This window comes from Pipistrellus kuhlii, unplaced genomic scaffold, assembly GCF_014108245.1.
Source record: "Pipistrellus kuhlii isolate mPipKuh1 unplaced genomic scaffold, mPipKuh1.p scaffold_m20_p_1, whole genome shotgun sequence".
Lineage (NCBI taxonomy): Eukaryota > Metazoa > Chordata > Mammalia > Chiroptera > Vespertilionidae > Pipistrellus > Pipistrellus kuhlii.
In genome coordinates, this window is record NW_023425404.1 from 76,144,693 (window position 1) to 76,164,578 (window position 19,886).

The window sequence follows — 19,886 nt, forward strand, 5'->3', positions numbered from 1 at the left end:
ATCTAACCATCTCTTTTCTTTAGAGGAATTTATGATTATATGAAAGACAATAAGTAAAATAACAGGTAGGTACGGTAGATACACAGTGTGATAGTGCTATGAAGAAAAACAACAGGGAGCTACAGAAGCAGATTACAGAGTGCATTTCCTTAGAGGCTCTGTTCCTGAAGGGCCAGGATGCATCCTTGAAGCTAAGCCCAAGAGTGAGCAGGTGTCCTGACAGTAGAAACAGGATCAAATCCTACTGCAGGAATGAATGTGGAGGGTAGCTTAGCATCAAGTCATTGAACCCCAGAGTAAATGTTAGGGCTCTCTTTTCTGCAGGTGGGTAGTGAAAACACTGCAGGCAGCACCTGCTTTTCACTTTCATACATGTATCACCTGCAGTCAACTGAGCCCTGAGTTCTGTCAAGTTCTAATCTATAGTCACAATATTTTTTTAATTCAATAAATTTTTATTGTTCAGATTATTACAATTATTTCTCCTTCCCCCCTTCCCCCATTGCTCTCCTCCACCCGGTTCCCACCACACCCTCTGTCCTTACCTCCCCACCACTGTCCTCATTCATAGGTGTGTGATTGTCCAGTCTCTTCCTGCACCCCCCACACTCCTTTCCCCCCCTGAGAATTGTCACACCACTCCCTTTCTATGCCTCTGATTCTATTATATTCACCAGTTTATTCTGTTCCTCAAATTTTTAATTTATTTGATTTTAAGGTTCACTTGTTGATAGATATGTATTTATTATTCATAATTTTTATCTTTACCTTTTTCTCCTTCCTCTTCTTAAAGAAAAACTTTAAGCATTTCATATAATACTGGTTTGGTGGTGATGAACTCCTTTAGCTTTTGCTTATCTGTGAAGCTCTTTATCTGACCTTCAGTTCTGAATGATAACTTTGCTGGGTAGAGTAATCTTGGTTGTAGGTTCTTGCTAGTCATTACTTTGAATATTTCTTGCCACCTCCTCCTAGCCTGCATAGTTTCTATTGAGAAATCAGCTGACAATCATATGGGTGCTCCCTTGTAGGTAATGAACTGTTTTTCTCTTGCTGCTTTTAATATTCTCTCTTTGTCTTTTGCTGTTAGCATTTTAATTATGATGCATCTTGGTGTGGTCCTCTTTGGGTTCCTTTTGTTTGGGGTTCTGTGTGCTTCCTGGACTTGTAAGTCTATTTCTTTCACCAGGTGAGGGAAGTTTTCTGTCATTATTTCTTCAAATTGGTTTCAGTATCTTGCTCTCTCTCTTCTTCTGGCACCCCCATAATTCTGATGTTGGTATGCTTGAAGTTGTCCCAGAGGCTTCTTACACCATCTCCAACTTTTTGGATGCATTTTCTTTTTGCTTTTATGGTGGAGTGTTTTTTGTTGTTGTTGTTTTTTTAGCATCTTTGTATTTCAAATCTTTGACTTGATTTTTGCAATCCTCTAGTCTGCTGTTGGATATATATATATATATATATATATATATATATATATATATATATTTATTTCAGTCAGTATATGTTTAATTTTTAGTTTGTCCCTTTTCATATCCTTGAGGGTATTATTAAATTTATCAGCCTTTTCTAGGAAATTCTTGAAAAACCTTATAACTGTGGCTTTGAATTCTATATCCAGTCATTTGTTTGTGATCTGTTATTTGTCTCCACATTTTCACTGCTTCCCTGAGTTGGTACAATAGCTTTGTGTGTTGGGTGTCCTATATGGCTGAGTGGATTGGCCTCCCAGTTACTTGAGGTGGATATTTCTTGGTGCATCCCTTTGTGGACTGTATGTACAGCCTTGTTATACATAAGTCTTGGTTGTTGTTGGTATCACTGGAAGGAATTGACCTCCAAGGCAAATTGGCTGTATCAGTTATGTCTATGCTGGAGACAGCCTTATGAGATCAGATTTGCAAAGTTGCAAAAGCCTCTGTGCTCAGTGTGGATGGAGTGGAGTCTCAGGGCTGAGCAAACAGTCTTGGCTTCCTATCAGCCCTTCCCTATGAGGCCCCTGGGTTTCAATGTCTCTTGTTAATTGCTACAAGCACCTCTGAGAGAAAGCTGCCCTCAAGTTTCACCTGCTGCCAAGCAATCCAGTTTCTCCCCCAGTGAGTCTGGATTCCCAGATTCCCACCCAGAACTGGAGTTGAGAGCAGTCGGGAGCTTCTGGTTTCCTCCAGCCAGTGGAGCAGTCAGCAGTCAGTCCTCCCTTCATGCCCCTGCACATGTGCCTCCAGACCTCTGCCTTTCGCGGCTCCCTGAATTTCCGCCTGACAGTCCAGATTCCCTCTGTAAGAGTGTGGCATGGGTTCCCAGGGGCTCACCTAGAACTGGGGTTCAGTACAGTCAGAACTGGGGTTCAGTGCAGTTGGGAACTCCTTCTCTCTCCCACCAGAGGAAGCCTGCCAGGCACTCAGCCACCCTTCCTCTCTATGTACGTGTCTCCGTACCTCAGCCCTTTGCAGCTCCTCTGATTCTCTGTGAGCTTTTCTCTTTTCTTCTAGTTGTAGAATTTCCACTCAGCCAACTTTCCTGTGGCTCTGGATGATGTTGGTTCTGTCTTTTAGTTGTAGTTTTAAAACTGTTGTGCGAGGCAGCAGTTTAGGTGCTTATCTATGCTACCATCTTGGTATCCTAGTCACAGTATTTATGTAGGCTTCCTAACACCCAAAGCACCTTGCTTTCAGACTGAAGTTTTATGTCCAAATTACATAAACTGCCATAGTTCATGTTAAGATCCTTCCCCAAAGAAGAAATCACAGATAGCCTTGAATTTTTCTCTAGTTCAGGAACAATTGGCCACACTTTCCTGTGGTTCCACCTTAGATTTGTCTCTTGAAATGATCCTTTGTGTTCTTTCTGTTCCCTCTTCCTCTGCTAAGTCATTTAAGGTCTTGTAATAGCCTCCAAATTGTGCTCCATCTCCACTCCTGCAACTGTCCCCTGCCTCCTCCACACTACCTCCAAGATTATTGTAAAGCTTAGGTCACCCCCCTCCTGCTCCCAGCTTAAAATATTTCATGGCTTCCTATTTCCCTCTAATAGAACGAGAAGCCTCTGCTATGTAAACACACTGCCTTGTGTTATTTCCCATCATTTCCTATGTGACAGTCCTGGATCCCCAATACTTTCTTGAAGTCATTAATACTTTGCAGTGGAACTATATCTATACCTTCCAAAGCAAGTGGAATAGTAATAAGCAGCTTGTTTGATTAATATCAACAGCTAATATATTAAGCCCATGAGTGGCCTGTTTTATTACCTTTTCATAATTTAAATGATAAACCCGTGCTTTATTTGATGAATAAGAATGTTTGGCTGCCTGTGGAGCCAGCTTTCTTCATTTTTGAGCCCTTGGCCTGTACACCAGGGAGGTCATTTTCTGGAAGGAGCATTAGTCCTAGGTTAAGTCGTGCATTCATTAGATCAGACACTCCTTGGAGATCAGTCCTTTCAAAGCAAGTGGGCAGAATATAGCCTAAGCCACCAGTCTTCCAGTTTTGTAAGTATAAAGCATACAAAACATCGTAACAGTTTTAAACTGTGTAAGATATCCAAGCAATTCAAGTAGAGGTCTGTCTTCTCAGAATCAACGGACACAAGAAGAACAGTGTGGAAAACACACTCTTTATTGATATGATAAGAGAGAGACAATTGTTTTTATTCTTCTTTCCACTAACACACACTATAGGCTTAATTCCAAGCCTGTAAGCTCTTGGTGAATTTCCATGCTGTATTTTGAATAGTCAGTCATCAGGAGTAAATTGTATACCTTTTATTAATTTCAAATATTCTGAAGTCTTAAATGAAGAAAGCCAAATACTACAAACTAATAAATTTGGCAACAACTATCTACACCTAAGACTCATTTGGCAACAACTGTTTCCACCTGAGACAATCAAGATGCTTTTTAATTACAATTTGGTTTAGTTTGGATTTCACTATTAGAGGATTCTCTTTGATTTGTAGATATTCAACCTCATCTCAGGAAATTGCTTCAGTTTTCCCTCATCCCTAATAAATATGTCTCCTCTGCATTGTGTTTAAATATTTGTTTTCTCTCAGTGAATAGCATATACCTTTATTTATAATGGCAGGGACAAGCTTGAATTAAGCTTCAAATTGATGTGTTCACATTAATATCATTCCTTAAGGACTTGAGAACATAGAAGAGAATTGGACAAAAAAAAAAAAAAAAAAAAAAAAAAAAAAAAAAAAAAAAGTCAGTCATCTGTGACTGCTTTTCTATTACCAAAACATATTAACCTTTCACCCTAGAGACTGCAAAAGAAAGTTAAGTTAATCTTGTAATTCCGGAACAAACTTCATAATGAGGGATTTTTAAGTTTTCATAGAGTGTGGGATAAAAGATGATAAAATCATTTAAGACAGTGTTTCTCAAATAGAGCTACTTTCACAGATATTCTTGTTAGAGAGGAGCTGCAAAATTTTTATGATAATGTTTTAAATTTAACTTTTGTTCATCATCTAAACAAATTTGTACACACTTGTGCAGGGTCATCTCACAAAACAGTTGTCATCTCACAGATGAGTGTTGCCACATGATCACAGCATCTGCACGTGTACCGCTGAGCTCTATAGACCAAGAAAAGACCCATTGAGCTTAACGTTTCATGTGGCACTTCTCAAATCGGCCCTCAGACCCTTCCCAGGATTGTTGAGCATTTCTTATGACCTTTGTGAGCTGTCAAGGTAAAGAACACGAGTTCAGGGTGGTGATTCTCAAGATAGGATAGGGGAGACACATGGAGTTTGGAAAGCACATTCAAAATACCTATTGATTTCCAAATACAAACCATAAATTCAAACTCCACAAACCAATGTTTGGGCAGTAGCGTAAAATTAACTATCAATACATCCTAGAGAGCCTGGCATAAACTTGTTGGGAAACACTGGCTTAGAGGTAGGAGTCTTGGCACATGAACAACAGTTAGTTAAGAACCATGTGCAAAAGAGAAAGAGCATTTTTGGTCAATGAGGGAACCCTGAGCCATAACTTGTCACGGTCTATTGAAACCCAAGGGCCAATCCGGGAGAAACCCAAGATGTCCACCCACCACCTCAGACCTGTGGTTGGTGGCACATGGGTCCACTTTCAATCGCGTTGAAAGAAGAAAAGCCTGTTTTTGGCTGAGAACACTCCCAGTTTTTGGTGTAGATATTTCAGAAGATTAAGTCATCAGTTGCTGGGTAAAGTTCGCCCCAGATCCATCCACCAGAAGTGCTGCCACTGTTCACAGTGCCATCCAGCTCTCCAGGGAGACATCAGCCTGGGTCTGGTCTGTAACTATTGCTGTAGAGCTCCCATTTCTATTAGCCACACCATCAGTTCCCCGCTTCTATCCATCTCTACTGGATCACTGCATCCACCTGTACACTCTTTCCCGATAAGGATTCGAGGTACCGTTCTGGCTCCTGTGAGGTGTTGCAAGTAATCCTGAACCCTCTCTGTGTTCCTGGTCACTGTGATATCCACAAGTATCAACTACTACTCTTTTTTGAAGGCAGAGGAACTCCTCGGTGCGTCTGCAGGTGGGCTTCATGAACACCACCGCCCTCCCAAGCTGGAGGAGGCTGTCCACAAGCTCCTGGGCTGTGCAGGGGGGCTGCATCCTGGGGGCTCCGGAGCCTCCACAGCAGGTACCGCTCAGGAGGAAGAGCCTGTAAATCTTACTTCTTTTAACTGTTACTAAACTTGCTTATAATTACAATTACCAGGAAGTATTAATGCCTTAGCTATGAGAAAAATATATAGTTATTATAAGTCAGAAATTATATTCATCTAGTATTCAAAAATACACTTGGAACAACTTTTACTAAGATAAATCCTTCCACCGCTCCCAATTATAGTGAAATTATGTACTAACCTCCATGTTATGGATCCATATTAGGCCCCGGTGTTTACTGTGATGTCAGTTTTCCTGATATACAGCCATCACCTCTCTACCACCTATCTACAATTCATTGACTTTGGCTGTAATATTTATTTAACTTTTAATAAGAAATGTTAATATGGCAAGAAGGACTTATCGATATTTAGAATTTTTGGGAAAATTCCCGTCATTTTCTCTGAATTAAAGAAAAGCATCTTCCTTTAAAATTTCAGAGGGTATCTCTTATGCAACACAGATAGAGGCTAAAAGAGCATTTATTTTCACATACCGTGTTTATAATCTCAGAAGGCCAGATTTTTAAAATGCCTTCTAAGTTTCATGCTTTTGCAAGTTGTACATGTCTCCTTTGGCCACACATATAAATGACTTTTTAAAAACAAACAAACCAAGATTTCCTAATCAAGTTTAAAAGCAAAAGGGGGCCTAGTGGTTTGGATAAATAAAAACCACTTATTGTACCTATAGGAACTGGTTTTTAATGGCACTTGATCACAATTTCTTAATATAGATATTTTAATTCTAAACTTATATAATCATTCTCCTTAAATCTTTCCTAGTTTTACTTTTTTTCTTAAACTTACAGTGTTATTATTTCCATATAAATTGTTGCTAAATGCAGTGTTGATCATTATTAATAATCATCAGTATAGTTAATGCGATTATCAGGATGGTCATTAGGTTGTGAAAGGTGAGAGAATGAAGGGCGAGTGGGGCAGGGTTGGGATTCTGTTTATTCATCTCTAACTCTCAACAGGGTGGAGAGATGGAGTGAAAGGAGCAGGGCTTTCTCCTTTTCTCCATTCCCAGGCTTTCACAATGGGAAAGACTCAACTCTAGCCATGGCTTATTAAGGAATCACCAAGAGAAGGCTGGGGAGTTAGGCATGGAAAGGAATGAACATGGTAGCTATTGACAAGTGACACCCCAATGTTGGGGGTCTGGACTAGGTTTTCCCTGAACATCCGCCTTGAAAAATACCTTGCAGACGTATAGTGTCCGTCACTGCCAGTCCACATATAATGCGTCTTTATTCTGTCTAATGATTGGGGGAATGAGGATGGACTTAGTGGGGGAATTATTGAGGAGAGACAGACATTCTTGATCCCCTGCTCTTGTTTTTGAAACAGTTGAATAAGACATTTTTGTCTGGGCTATAAAAATAAAACAGGAAAATTTCTTTTTGGCAAATAATATGTCACAATTCATTTCATGTTCCTATTACAAAAAAAAAAAGCAGTTTGACTACAAAGAACCTAAAAGTAGCTTATTACTGTTTTGCTGGTTTTTGTTGTTTATATTGACAGAAACCTATTTTAAAATTAAAAACATTGAAAATCCAACTAGTGTTTTCTTGTCCGAATTAACAAATTATCGCTCAAATATCAAAAAGGCATTTTTATTATATTTATGAGTGTCTCAAATAAGTAGGAGATTTCACAAATGAACATGGAAACAAACACAAAGAATGTTACATGGACCATTTATTTTCTAATAGTTATATCTGAGAAATGAAATTTGACTGTTAACTGTGGGTGATGAGTGTTGCCATAGCAACCTATTCCTTAGAGGAAACCAGAGAGTGATCATGGTGATGAGGATAAAAGTGAGGAAACAGACTTGTCAAGATATATTTTTGGGTAATATGAGATCATGAATATTTTTATTCAAAGTGTGTGAGGGAGAGCCACTCTGGGAGCCAAAGATCTTAGGTGAGAGATGTGATGCTGGGTTGTGGTTTAAGCATTTAATTATTATGGGATCTGATCATTTTGGTTCACACAGTGACAGTTCTTATATTAGGCAGTTGCAGTAATGCCAGCTAAAGTGAGAAAGGCCATTTTCTCATACCTAATAATAACATGAGCTCACACCTACTCTGTCAGGTGCACTCTTGAGTACTTTGTCCATATTATTTATTACAAGAACCCTATGAGGTAGGTAATATTATTCTCCTTACTTTACAAATGGGGAAACTGAGCCAGAGAAATTAAGTAATTTCCTTAAGGTCATGCAGCAGATGAGTGGCAAATAGAAATCAAACCTAGACAAGGCATTTCTAAATCAATGCTATTCTAACTTATGTTCTGCTTCCACTCAGCTTGACAAAAGTAGCATGGTGTGACTGAGGGAAATACCCAGCTTTTGTGAGGAGGTCCTACTTTCCATTTCCTTAGAACTTGGAGGATCCTGGCAGCAAAATCCTTGAGTGGAGTAAATAATAAAGTACTTCTCCCCACTGGGAATTTTAAAAAGAGCGAGTATGGGGCAGGGCAAGTCAGGGACTATTGGTTTGAGCGATCCCAGTTCTTAAGCTTTGTCAGTAAAACCATTTGGACACATTTTGAAAGGAAAGAAGGTCTAAAATCAGGAGTTCTGATGTCCTAGATTCATGACCATCCTCCAGGGGACCAAAGCAAGCCTTTTAAACCCTCTTGTGCTTTAGTTCCCTTATCTTTCAAAAATGAGAAATAATAGCTGACCACTTTTTCTGCAGAGGTGTTGTGAAACTCTAGTGATACAGTGAAATGTGAAAATTTCAACAGGACAAAATTCAACAGGGTCCTAAATTCAACAGGACAAAACAGACATAAAGGGGAGTATTATTAGAGTTAATGGCTATCAACATTATTTTTAGCTTTTCTTAGCCTTGATAATGAGTGTGTACGAAGTTGTTACTAGGGAGGATGTGAGACTGGAATCTGGCTTAGAAAGGCAAACAGTTCTGGCTGGGAAGTTATTCAGATAGATTATCTAGAAAGAAATCTATTTACAATGGTTTGGTAGGATTTGTAGCCTTTGTAATAAGAGCTACCATGTATTGACAGTTTGCCATTTACCAGGCATTGTCTGAGCACTTTCATCTGCTTTAGCTCAATTATTCTACACAATAGCTTTATGCACTAGATAGCTTTTCTAATTTTCCAACATTTATAGATGAGGACACTAGAAAAGACAGATAAAAAATAAACTTATTCAAGGTCTCAGAGAGAGTGAACTACAAATCTAGGTCTTAAAACCCAGTCATGGACCCCAAAAGTCAATGCTTTTATCTATTGTACTCTACTGTACATATTTTATATATATATAAAGCCTAAGCAACCCTTGTGACTAGTCAACTGAATGACCAGAACAATCAGAATGACCAGTTGCTATGATGTGCATTGATCACCAGAAGGCAGATTTTCAACACAGGAACTGCCCTCTGGTGGTCAGTGTGCTCCCGCAGCCCTACTGAGAGGCAGCAGGTGCAACAGAAGTGGTTGGCCACCAGGCCCCTGCTCGGGCTCTTACCCAGCTGCCTGCTGCTTCAGTACTGCTACATCCCTCAGGGGATATCAAATTGCCAGTTTCAGCCCAATTCCCAGGCATTCTGACATCCCCTGAGGGGTCCCAGATTGCAAGAGAGTGCAGGCTAGGCTGAGGGACCCCACCTGTGCATGAATCCATGCACCAGGTTTCTAGTATGTGGTATAATAATATTGTACATTAGTATTACATTAAAAATAAGATATGAGTGTAATGCATTAGCATTTGTGTGTAAACTATTTTTGTTTTCAGTAAAAATTAAATAATCTCTTTCTTCTAAACTACTAGATTGATACACATGTTTAACTACTAAAAGGACTAGAGAGCACTAACTCTTAATAAAATGCCTAATTAAAAAAAATCAGTTATTTCATGGATGGACAGTTTTATGCAAATGACATTAAAAGAGAAGCAGTTAATTTCTAGCCAAGATATCCATGTTATACCATCATTCATTCATCTGTATTAGGCAGCAGCTCTGGATGCCAGGTGCTCCTAGGAATAAAGGATGCATATGTCATCATGCCTGCTTTCTGGGAGTTTTCCAGAGGTAGGATGTGTACATGGTAGAAAAATGTAGCAAACAAGAAGTTCAAAAACAAAAAACAAAAAACAAAAAAAAAACTAAAAGCATTCAAAAGAATATTAGTATTTTTGCTGGGTATGGAGTTAGGACAGAGTCATGACTTGGCATTCCCATTTTTTTTTTTAAATAAGTAACTAGACACTCAGTGCATGAAATTTGTGCATGGGGGGGGGGGGCAGCTCAGCTTGCACCCTCTCCAATCTAGGACATCCCTCTCAAAATCCAGGACTGCTGACTCTCAACTGCTTGCCTGCCTGTCTCCCTGATTGCCCCTAATCATTTCTGCCTATTAACCTGATCACTCCTAACCACTCCCTGCCAGCCTGATTGATGCCAAACTACACCCTGCCAGCCTTTTTGCCCCTAGATGCCCTCCCCTGTTCGCCTGGTCACCCCTAACTGCCCTCTCCTGCTGGCCTAATCTCTCCTTGTAGGCCTAGTCCCTCCCAACTGCCTTCTCCTGCAGGCCATCTTGTGGTGTTATCTTGTGTCCACATGGGGGCAGTCATCTTTGACCACATGGGGTAGCCATCTTGTGCGTTAGAGTAATGGTCAATTTGCATATTTCATCCATCTTGTTTGTTTTATAGCTTTTAGAGCAGAATTAAAAATTCTCAAATAATACAGAGAATTCTTATTAGGAGATGTTATGTGACATGATTTGTCTTTAGTGCTTATGGAAAGTTGGAAGCAACAAGATTTAGAGACTGGAGAGAAGAATCAAAGCATAAAACCTAGGGGAATGCCCACCAACAGCAAAAAGGAAAAGGAAGATAATTCAGACAAAGAAAATAGACAGGTAGGAAAGCCAAGATTTTTTTTAAAATATCAAAAATGAAATGGAGAGTTTCAAGGTGAGGAGATGCAGAAACTGTGAGTTTAAGGAATCAAACCAAAAGGGCTACCCTGCAGACACTGGTAGGAAAGAAGTATTTTTGAGAAGGCAAAATCTCTGTGGGAGTTTTGGATGCATCCTGGCTCTCAGAAGACACTGGCAATAAGCAAGAAGTGGTGTAACTGAAGAGTATGGACTTGGGATGACCAGATGCCTATAACATGGAAGTTAAATGCACAGGTGTTGACATCTATTGGATCAGATCCCAGCTGATTGTCTGAACTTGGACAATTTATTTGACCTCTCAAGATCCAATTTCCTCAACTGTAAAATAGGATAATAATAGTACTGATAGAGCTATAATAAATTGAGATAATGCGTGCAACTGAGGATCTAATAAATTACAACTATTATTTTTATCACAATCTTTAATGAATATAATGAAAAACTAAGAACATAGAAGAATTTTTTCAGAAAAAAATGAAGGCTCCTCCGCAGGATTCAGCACAAGGATAACAGAGTGTAAGTTAAGAGCGGGGAGGGAACAATGGGGGCTGAATGTGGAGAGAGGCAGTGGTAAGGTCTTGACAGGCTATATCCAAAGCAGGATTTTAGGCAGCTTCTCCTAGCTCTCTTCCACCTCTTAGATGATTTTATTCTTCTATAGGTTTAGAAGTGACCAAATTAATCACTTTATTCCTTTTACCAATAGCTGTGCCTTTGAAATAGTACCAGGGATTGCATTTTATACAATTCAGATTCATGATAAATCTTTCCTTACTAATAAAGGTAATAGTTAGGAAGAGCCACAATCATTTGGGCATTATTTTTTTACTGGGAGGTCTATATACAGAGTCTAATATATCTCAAGTAAGAAATTTCTTACTAAGGAAGAAAATTTAGAGAGAGAAATTGATTCACAAAATCCTCTTGCTAATTATCATTTGAATAAAAATCTAGTTATAAAAATGACCCACATGCTTATCACAAAGTTCAAATAATTTTTAGTTAAATAAAAGTAGTTCATTTGTGAATGATTTAAAACAATCTTATGGTCATAGACCCATTGATTCCTTTGGAAGTATAGAATAAAAGTTAATGTTGACTTAAATTCATTTTCATTCTCTCCCACCAGGTTTCTATCCATTCATCACAATTCAGTCTTGATGGTTTAGTTAGGTGAGGCGAATGGATGACAACAGGATATCAAAGTAGATGCAATGCGGTGTAAAGGAAGAAAACAGGCATGCTCCACATAATGCAAACATTCTTCAATGGCCTAATTACTGAAACACATTTTAATCAATGTACGAAATGTATATAATTGTTACCAGACCCATTGCTCAATCAAGGAACCCGCTGACATAGAGGAGTGGCACTTCAACAAGGACATCTGATCTTCTGCAATAAAAGTCACAAGACATAACAAGTAATATTAGCCAGAGGAAAAACTCCAGCTGTAATATATGTAGATGAAAATTTTATTCTCTCTAGAAGCATCAAAGATAACATAATTTAAAATAAGACATTTTTAACTGTATGCTCTGCTGTTTATGAAGGAGAAATGGCATAAATAGGTCCCAACTTTCATCAATATGCAAATAACTTAGTGATAGTCAAAGGATGATTCAACAGCCATGAAATGAATACTCTTACAGTAAACACTTCCTTTATACACTTTCAAGTATTTTCAGAAATAAAGTATTTAGGAAGTATAAACATAAGTTGTCTTGTATACTGAAATATTTGATTAAATAAAGATGATACAATAAAAATAACTTGTACTTTACCTTGCTTTTTCAAAATGGAAGGTGGTATAACATGCACTTGTGGAAAACAGAAGTACTTGTTATAAAGAATAAATAGTTTATTTAACCCAGGGATGAAGAATAATATGTTTGGGCATCATCTCAGTAGTGTCACATATATCTACAGACAAATGTGTAATTACATAGACCTGTTACTGTTTTTCCAATTGAAATTATTTCATGAAGCATCAGAGATATGGTTTAACAAGGTAATATTGGGGGAAGGGCAATGGGATATATTATTGAACATTAGAATTTCCTCAAAAATATAGATACATATAGAGACCATATCTTTTCCTTCTAAATTTATTTTCTCTTTTTATCAAGTGTTACATGTCCATGATGTAGTTTCAAGCAGTGTAATGAGACATATTACTGTCACAGCACTCCCCTGATTACTTCTCCCTATTTCTCACTTCCCATATCTCTATATTTTGGTATTGACTTCCAAATCTAAAAATATTTATATTTTAACTTCTTGATGTTCCAGTTTTAGTCTGAAAGAAAAATAAGGGCTTAACTCTTTCAGCTACCATCCACTATGTACATGCATACCTCATGCTTCTCATCTGCCAATATAGTTCTATTTTTTAAATAAATTTTTTAGAATAGTTTTAGACTTATGGAAGGGTTGCAAGGATAGTAGAGAGTTCAAGTGTACCCTGCACCCAGTGTCCCATATTGTTGATTCTCTTTATTTGTTACGTACACTGGTGTCTTATCCTTTCCTTCTTGAAGAGGTAGGTCTCTTAGACTCAGCATGCTCTAATAGAGGTCGATTCATCTCTGAGGCTGCTGGACCTCTACAGTCTTGGGAACTGCATTCACCTCTCTCTCTCCCTCTTGTGTTATTCCCTTGTTTCCTAGACCCTATGTTTCTTTCTTTCTCTGTTCCTCTTGCCTTGTTTTTGTTTATTCTTTTATTTTCATGGAGCATATCCTCCAGGGTGACCTAGCATGTCTGCCAAAGAATTGATTTTACTTTTGCATTTAGTTGATATTTGTTGGGTCTAGAATTTTAGGAAGAAAATCTTTCCCCCCTATTATAATAAAGCATAATTTTATTGTTTTCTACATTACAGGGTTGTCCTATACCCATACAAACCATTCTACTTTATGTCCAAGCCATTTTTATTAAGTTTTGTTATGAAACCTGGCTTCTTTTCCTTGACACTTTTTGAATCTCCTTTGTACCCAAGTTTGTCTTTTAAAACCTCTGCTCTATTCTCTGTACATTATAGGAATCTTAGCTGCTCTTTAGGATTTAAGAGCAATGTACTTAGTGTATTGAAAACTCTGTGCACAAGTATGACACTTGATGTCTAAAGGTTTTTTCTATAATAAAACTCAGTGTCAGTAAGCATTGAATGCTCTTTCCTCTTGGCTAGTTAGATTAGTTAGAGTCCTCAGAGAAGGTGCTCTAATCTCCTACCTGATGGCAAAGGCTTGGCTGTTCTCTCCCTGTAATTGTACAGTTCTTCAGTCTCAAAACAATTTATTTTATATTTTTCAGAAAATAAGACTCCTGGGGTGAAAAGGGGCTGTCATCTAGCTCTTTTTGAAAAGACTTTCAGTTATCAATGTTAAGTCCAACTGTCCCCACAGCATTAGTGGCAGCATTAGTTTGAAGACACTGAGAGTTCTTCATTATAAATTAAGTTGCTCCTCAGATTCCCACTGCCAATTTCAGATTTAGCTTTCTACTTTACCTGCTTTCCAGTTCCCCAAAATGTATCACCTTTGTGTTCTTTCCAATTATCTTTGTTTTTGTTATGCTACTTTAAAAATGCCTTTTGTTTTGTTACTGAGGTTTGAACAAGGAATAGAAGCTAATGCATATTGGCAACTCACCCTTTTTACAAGCATAACACTGTCATTAGCCCAGTTAGAACAAATGCATTTGAAAGGGGGAAAAAAATAACATATGCTTATTTGTTTCCTCTCCTTTGATGGGAAATCAGGGCAAAAATTAGAATAAGTGCAGAATATTTAATGATTTGAAATTAACTGAGACTTCTAACTGGTCTATTATAAATTCATAAGCCTTTCCTAACTGTTTATATTTCAGTTTATTTGAATCTTATGAGTCATTGAAGCACGGAGTTTATAAGAAAGAAAAGCAGTTGCATCATGCTCCAAAACAACTCTTAGTGTTTCCTGGAAAATACAGGTACTTTTGCCTTAAAGAGAGAAGTTTAAGACTTCAGGAAATTTATTTTGGAATTCTCAGATCAAAAATATTCACACAATGACTGAGTAAACATATTTGCTAATGATATAATACCAAGGAGAATATGATTCTTAGAATAAAATAACTTTGGAAAAGAATTAAAGATATCCTTAGAAAAATAACTTTTCCACTACATGGTTAGGAGTATGCTAACTCATCAATCTAAGCATGTGCTACTGTGAATTGAGTAACTGCAATTCTTATTAGTCAGTTGCTTTTTGAGTATTCATTCTGGAATAGTCTCTTGGACTATCATATCACTTTTAAAATAAGGTGTATTCAAAATCATTAGAGTATATAGTTATTTGTGATACAAGACCTAAGTTAAATTAAGCAGTATCTGAATATTTTCTTTAGATTCTTGATATCAAATGAATGTGTAACAATGAGATAAAAATAAATTAATTTTCAGTTTGTAAATTTGAGATTTTCCAGTGCAGATTAAAAAAAAAGTTTATTGTTGAGAGTATTACAGATGCGCCCCCCCCCCCCAGTGGCCCCCTACACCTGGTTCCCGTCCCATCCCAGGCCTTCTCCACTCTATTGTCATAGGTAATGCAGGTAAGATATTTGGTTAATATTCGCCCCCTTCTTCCCTCTGAGATTTGTCAGTCTGTTTCATGTTTCCATGCCTCTGTTTCTATTTTACTCACCAGTTTATTTTCTTCATTTATTTCGATTTTTAGATTCAACTGTTGATAGATAATGTATTTATTGCCATTTTTATTGTTCATATTTTTAATTTCTCATTCTCCTCCTCCTCCTCCTCCTCCTCCTCCTCCTCCTCCTCCTCCTCCTTCTTCTTCTTCTTCTTCTTCTTCTTCTTCTTCTTCTTCTTCTTCTTCTTTTTCTTTTTCTTCTTGAATACCCTTCAACATTTCATATAATGTTGTTTTGGTAGTGATGAACTTCTTTAGCCTTTTTTTGTCTTTGAAGCTCTTTACCTTACCTGCAATTCTAAATGTATAAATACTGGGTAGAGTAATCTTGGTTAAGGGCCTTAACTTTGAATATTTCTTGCCACTCTCTTCTGGCCTGCAATGTTTCTGTTGAGAAATCAGCTGACAGTCCTGTAACACTCCCTGGTAGGTAACTAACTGCTTTTCTTTTGGTACTTTTAAGATTCTTTCTTTTTCTTTAATCATTAGCATCTTACCTAATAATAGACAAACATTTAAATTGACTGCACCTCCACTAAACCACCAGCCAATTAGGAGTGATATGGAAATTAACTCAACAAAGATGGCCATTAATTTGCATACACAGGAGCTGAGTGATGGGACAGGATGTTTGCATGGTGACCACACAAGTGTTCTGCCCCACCCCGTCTCTCAGGGACTTTGGGCAGCATGGGAAGGAGGGGCCACACCAGAAAGAGGCCACTCCCAGAGTGGAAAGAGGAGGTTTTGAGGCCTGAATGGAAAGGGGCTGGGCTGGAGTGGAAAGGCAGTTCTGGCAGCCAAGGAAAGGAAAACCCATCTTAGCACAAATGTTCATGCATCGAGCTTCTAGTTTTAATTATAATGTTTCTTGGTGTGGGCCTCTTTGTGTTCCTCTTGTTTGGGACTCTCTGTGATTCCTGGACTTGCAATTCAAGTCTATTTGTTCCACCAGGTAGAGGAAGTTTTTTGTTATTATTTTTTCAAATAGGCTTTCAATGTCTTGCTCTCTCTCTTCTTTTCCTGGCACCCCCATAATGGAAATGTTGTTATGTTTGAAGTTGTCCCAGTGGCTCCTTAAATTATTTTTAATTTTTAGATTCTTGTTTCTCTGTGCTCTTCTGATTGGATGTGCTTTACTCTCTCATATTCCAAATTGTTTATTTGATTCTTGGAATCCTCTACTGTACTGTTGAATTGCTGTAAATTATTCTTTATTTCAGTTAGTGTATGCTTAATTTCTGATTGGTCTTTTTTCATGACTTTGACGTTCTCACAAAACTCCTTGAAGCTCTCATTGAGATCCTTAAACAACCTTATAATCATTGTTTTGAACTCTATCCAGTAGTTTGCTTGCCTCCATTTCATTTATTTCTCTTTTTGAAGATTTCTTCTGTTCTTTCATTAGTGACATGTTTTTTTGTCTCTGCATTTTGGCTGCTTCTCTGTGTTTGTTTGTATGTGTTAGGTAGATCTGCTAGGTCTCCTGGAATTGGTAGAGTGGCCTTGTGTAGTAGGTGTTCTGTAGGGCCAGTGACAGCCTGAGCTGGGAGCTTTATATGCACCCCTTTGTGGGCTGTGAGCATATTCTTGTTGTACTTGAAACTTAATTGCTATTGGTGTCACTGGGAGTGGTTGACCTCCAGGGTAGTTGCTATGAGGACCAGCTGCATCTACACTGGAAGAGCTGCTATTCAGGAGACACCCTATGGAGCAGGTCGGGCTTTGTGCTCAATGAGTCTGCCTCTTGAATGTATCACTTGTAGATGTGTAAAGTTGTAATCTGGTATGGCCTGTCTCTGGAGCCTCCTGGGAGGTGCAAAGTCAGCCACTGCCTGGGGCCACCCAACAGGAGCTACAGCAGTATCTCCAAATCATTTCTATTTTATTGGGTTTGGAAGTATCCAGGTGAGACAAAGCTGTGAAGCAAAGAAGGCTAGTGCTAGTGCCAGGTCTTGGGCCTCTTATTGATAGATATGGCAATGATGGCAACTGATGCTTGTTTAATAGATTTTAGGAAAGTCTGAAGCCTGATCCAGAAGAGGCTTCTGTATTTTCATACAGAAAATCCACTGTAAACAGCTTGGGTACGGCTGCAAGTTGGATGGGGCAGGGTCTCAGGTTATCACCAAGGTGGACTGAACAGTGTGAACAAGATGATGGAAACTCATATATGCCTGCCAGTCAGCTTTACAATAGGGTATATCCCAGCACAGAAACAATGACCCCATCCCTATGAGCATCTCCGTTTGGGTGAAAGTCATCCCTGAGTTCTTGCCCTTATGCCACAAAATCCAGTTCCTCTTTGTATGCCCCTGGTTCCCTCAATGCCATGACCCAGTGCTGGTGCTCAGAGGGAGTGGGATCATGTACATTTGTGCACCAGCCCTTTAAGAGGGATTGCCTGAGTCTTCAGCAGTCTCCATGTCACTCAGGCACAATCCTAACTAACTGGTGTTTACAGACTGAAGTTATGGAGACTTCTCTTCCAGCTCTAAAGCCATGGGCTAGGGGTCTGGTGTGGGGCTAGGGGTCTGGTGTGGGGCTGGGCTCCTTTGATTCTCATGGGAGGCCTCCACAGCCATGATATCCCTCCTGATTAAAAAAACAAAACAAAACAAAACAAAATAAAACAAAACAAAACAAAACAACAGGCCACACCACCACATGTGGGTGTTGGACCAGCCCCTTCCAAACCAGAGCCTGTGTTACCAGTCTTGATGTATTTTCTTATTTACTTCTCTAGTTGTAGGATTGCCATTCAGTTACTTTTCAGGTATTTCTGAACAATGGTTAATCTGTATTTTAATTGTAATTTTGACATGATTGTGGGAAGTGGTGAGTGCTGGCATTTACCTATGCCATCATCTTGGTTCTCCTCTCTTGTGCAAAAACTTTTATTTATTCTCCTTGGGGGAAAAAAAAGGAAGCATGGCTCATATTTAAAAAATAACACAGAAAGAGAGAGAGCATGGCCCATATTAAAAAAATAACACACACACAGACAGGGGAATTTTAATAGAAACTGCTTTGTAGAAGGACAATTTTATAAGAAGTTTCAAAGTGTTCATACCCTCTAATTTTTACTTCAAAAAATTTTCCTTGTCTCCTCTGAGAATCTGTCTAATTGCATCCTACATGAGAGATTATACCCTTTGTTACAGAAATCTAAGACCATTAAACTCCCGAATAAGGCTGCGCCTCCCTGCAGAATTTCTGAAGTGCATATCTGCTCTTTGACATTTTTCTATAGATGAGAAATAAAAAAAAATTAAAAAGGAGAGAGATAATTTTCTTTTATAAAAAGGAAACCTTTCAAGCATTTTATGAGGCTAACTTTTACCACAGACATTATGTGAAGCGCTCCTTCTTAGAAACCAAGAGCCAGAGAACTGTTTGGGGGCAGAAATCAGGAACAATCATACCCTAAAAGATGACACTGATACTAAAAATACATTAAGTCCATTGTTTTTGGTTCTAATCTGTGGCTTCTGATGCAAATGACCACTGAAATATATGATAATTCTGATTTTTATTATCTATTTATTAATGACAGTAAAGAAAAATCTTAAAGTACTAGAGATTAGATATGGAGATAAGGTTCTCAAATATAAAGTGTACAGTTTCCAAATTTGAAATTATCTTCTATTAAGAAAAATCCTTTGAGTAATATTCAGAAGATTCCAGCCCCACCTACTGAGTATCCCAGTCATTGAATATTCCCTAGATATTACAGAAGAGTGATAAACATTCTTGTGAATATTATAAAGTTAATTCAATAATTTTGGGATCATTTGCTACACAGTTGTAGTACCTGGAACAACTCCCTTATTATATATCTCTCTGGGAGCCCTATCTCCATATCCACTGTGTTACAGCAAAGAAGTCTGAAACTGGATTGTATATTTTTATCTTGATTAGAAACTCATAAACCATTAGTTCTGCTGCATTCTGTTGGAAACTCACGAGTCAAAATCCTATCTATTGTCAAATGAAGGGAATATAGACCTCTTCTCTTAAAAAAGGAGTGTGAAGTGCATGGCAGATGGGAAATAGGTTGTGGCTATCTCTGGAAATACAACCTGCCACCAGATTGGATAAAGAATCATGAAACGTCCAAAAGTTGGAATGTGAGAACCTGAAAAAATAAAAAAAAAGACTGGAAATAATTTAACACTAAAGATTTTTCATATCACAATTATAAGTGAGGTGACATAGGTGCAAATGTAACAGAATTTATAATGTAGAAATAAATGGAATAAGAGAAGAATATGATATAGTGGTATTCCTCAGTAAATATGAACAAATAAAGTAAATCCATTACTGCCTAAGCATAAAATGCCAAAATGAGTATGAAAATAAATGTAAAAGTTGAATGGATTAGTACTATATACAGTATACAGAGCTTAGACCAATAATAGCTCATGTCTCATACTAAGAATTTAAAAATATAGGAGAGTATTGAAAGCTTTGAGTAAGGAAAACAGCAGGCTGTTTTTGACATTGTCAGCAGTACTGAGAATAGATTGAAAAGGTTATATCAAGAAAGATATTTAGGA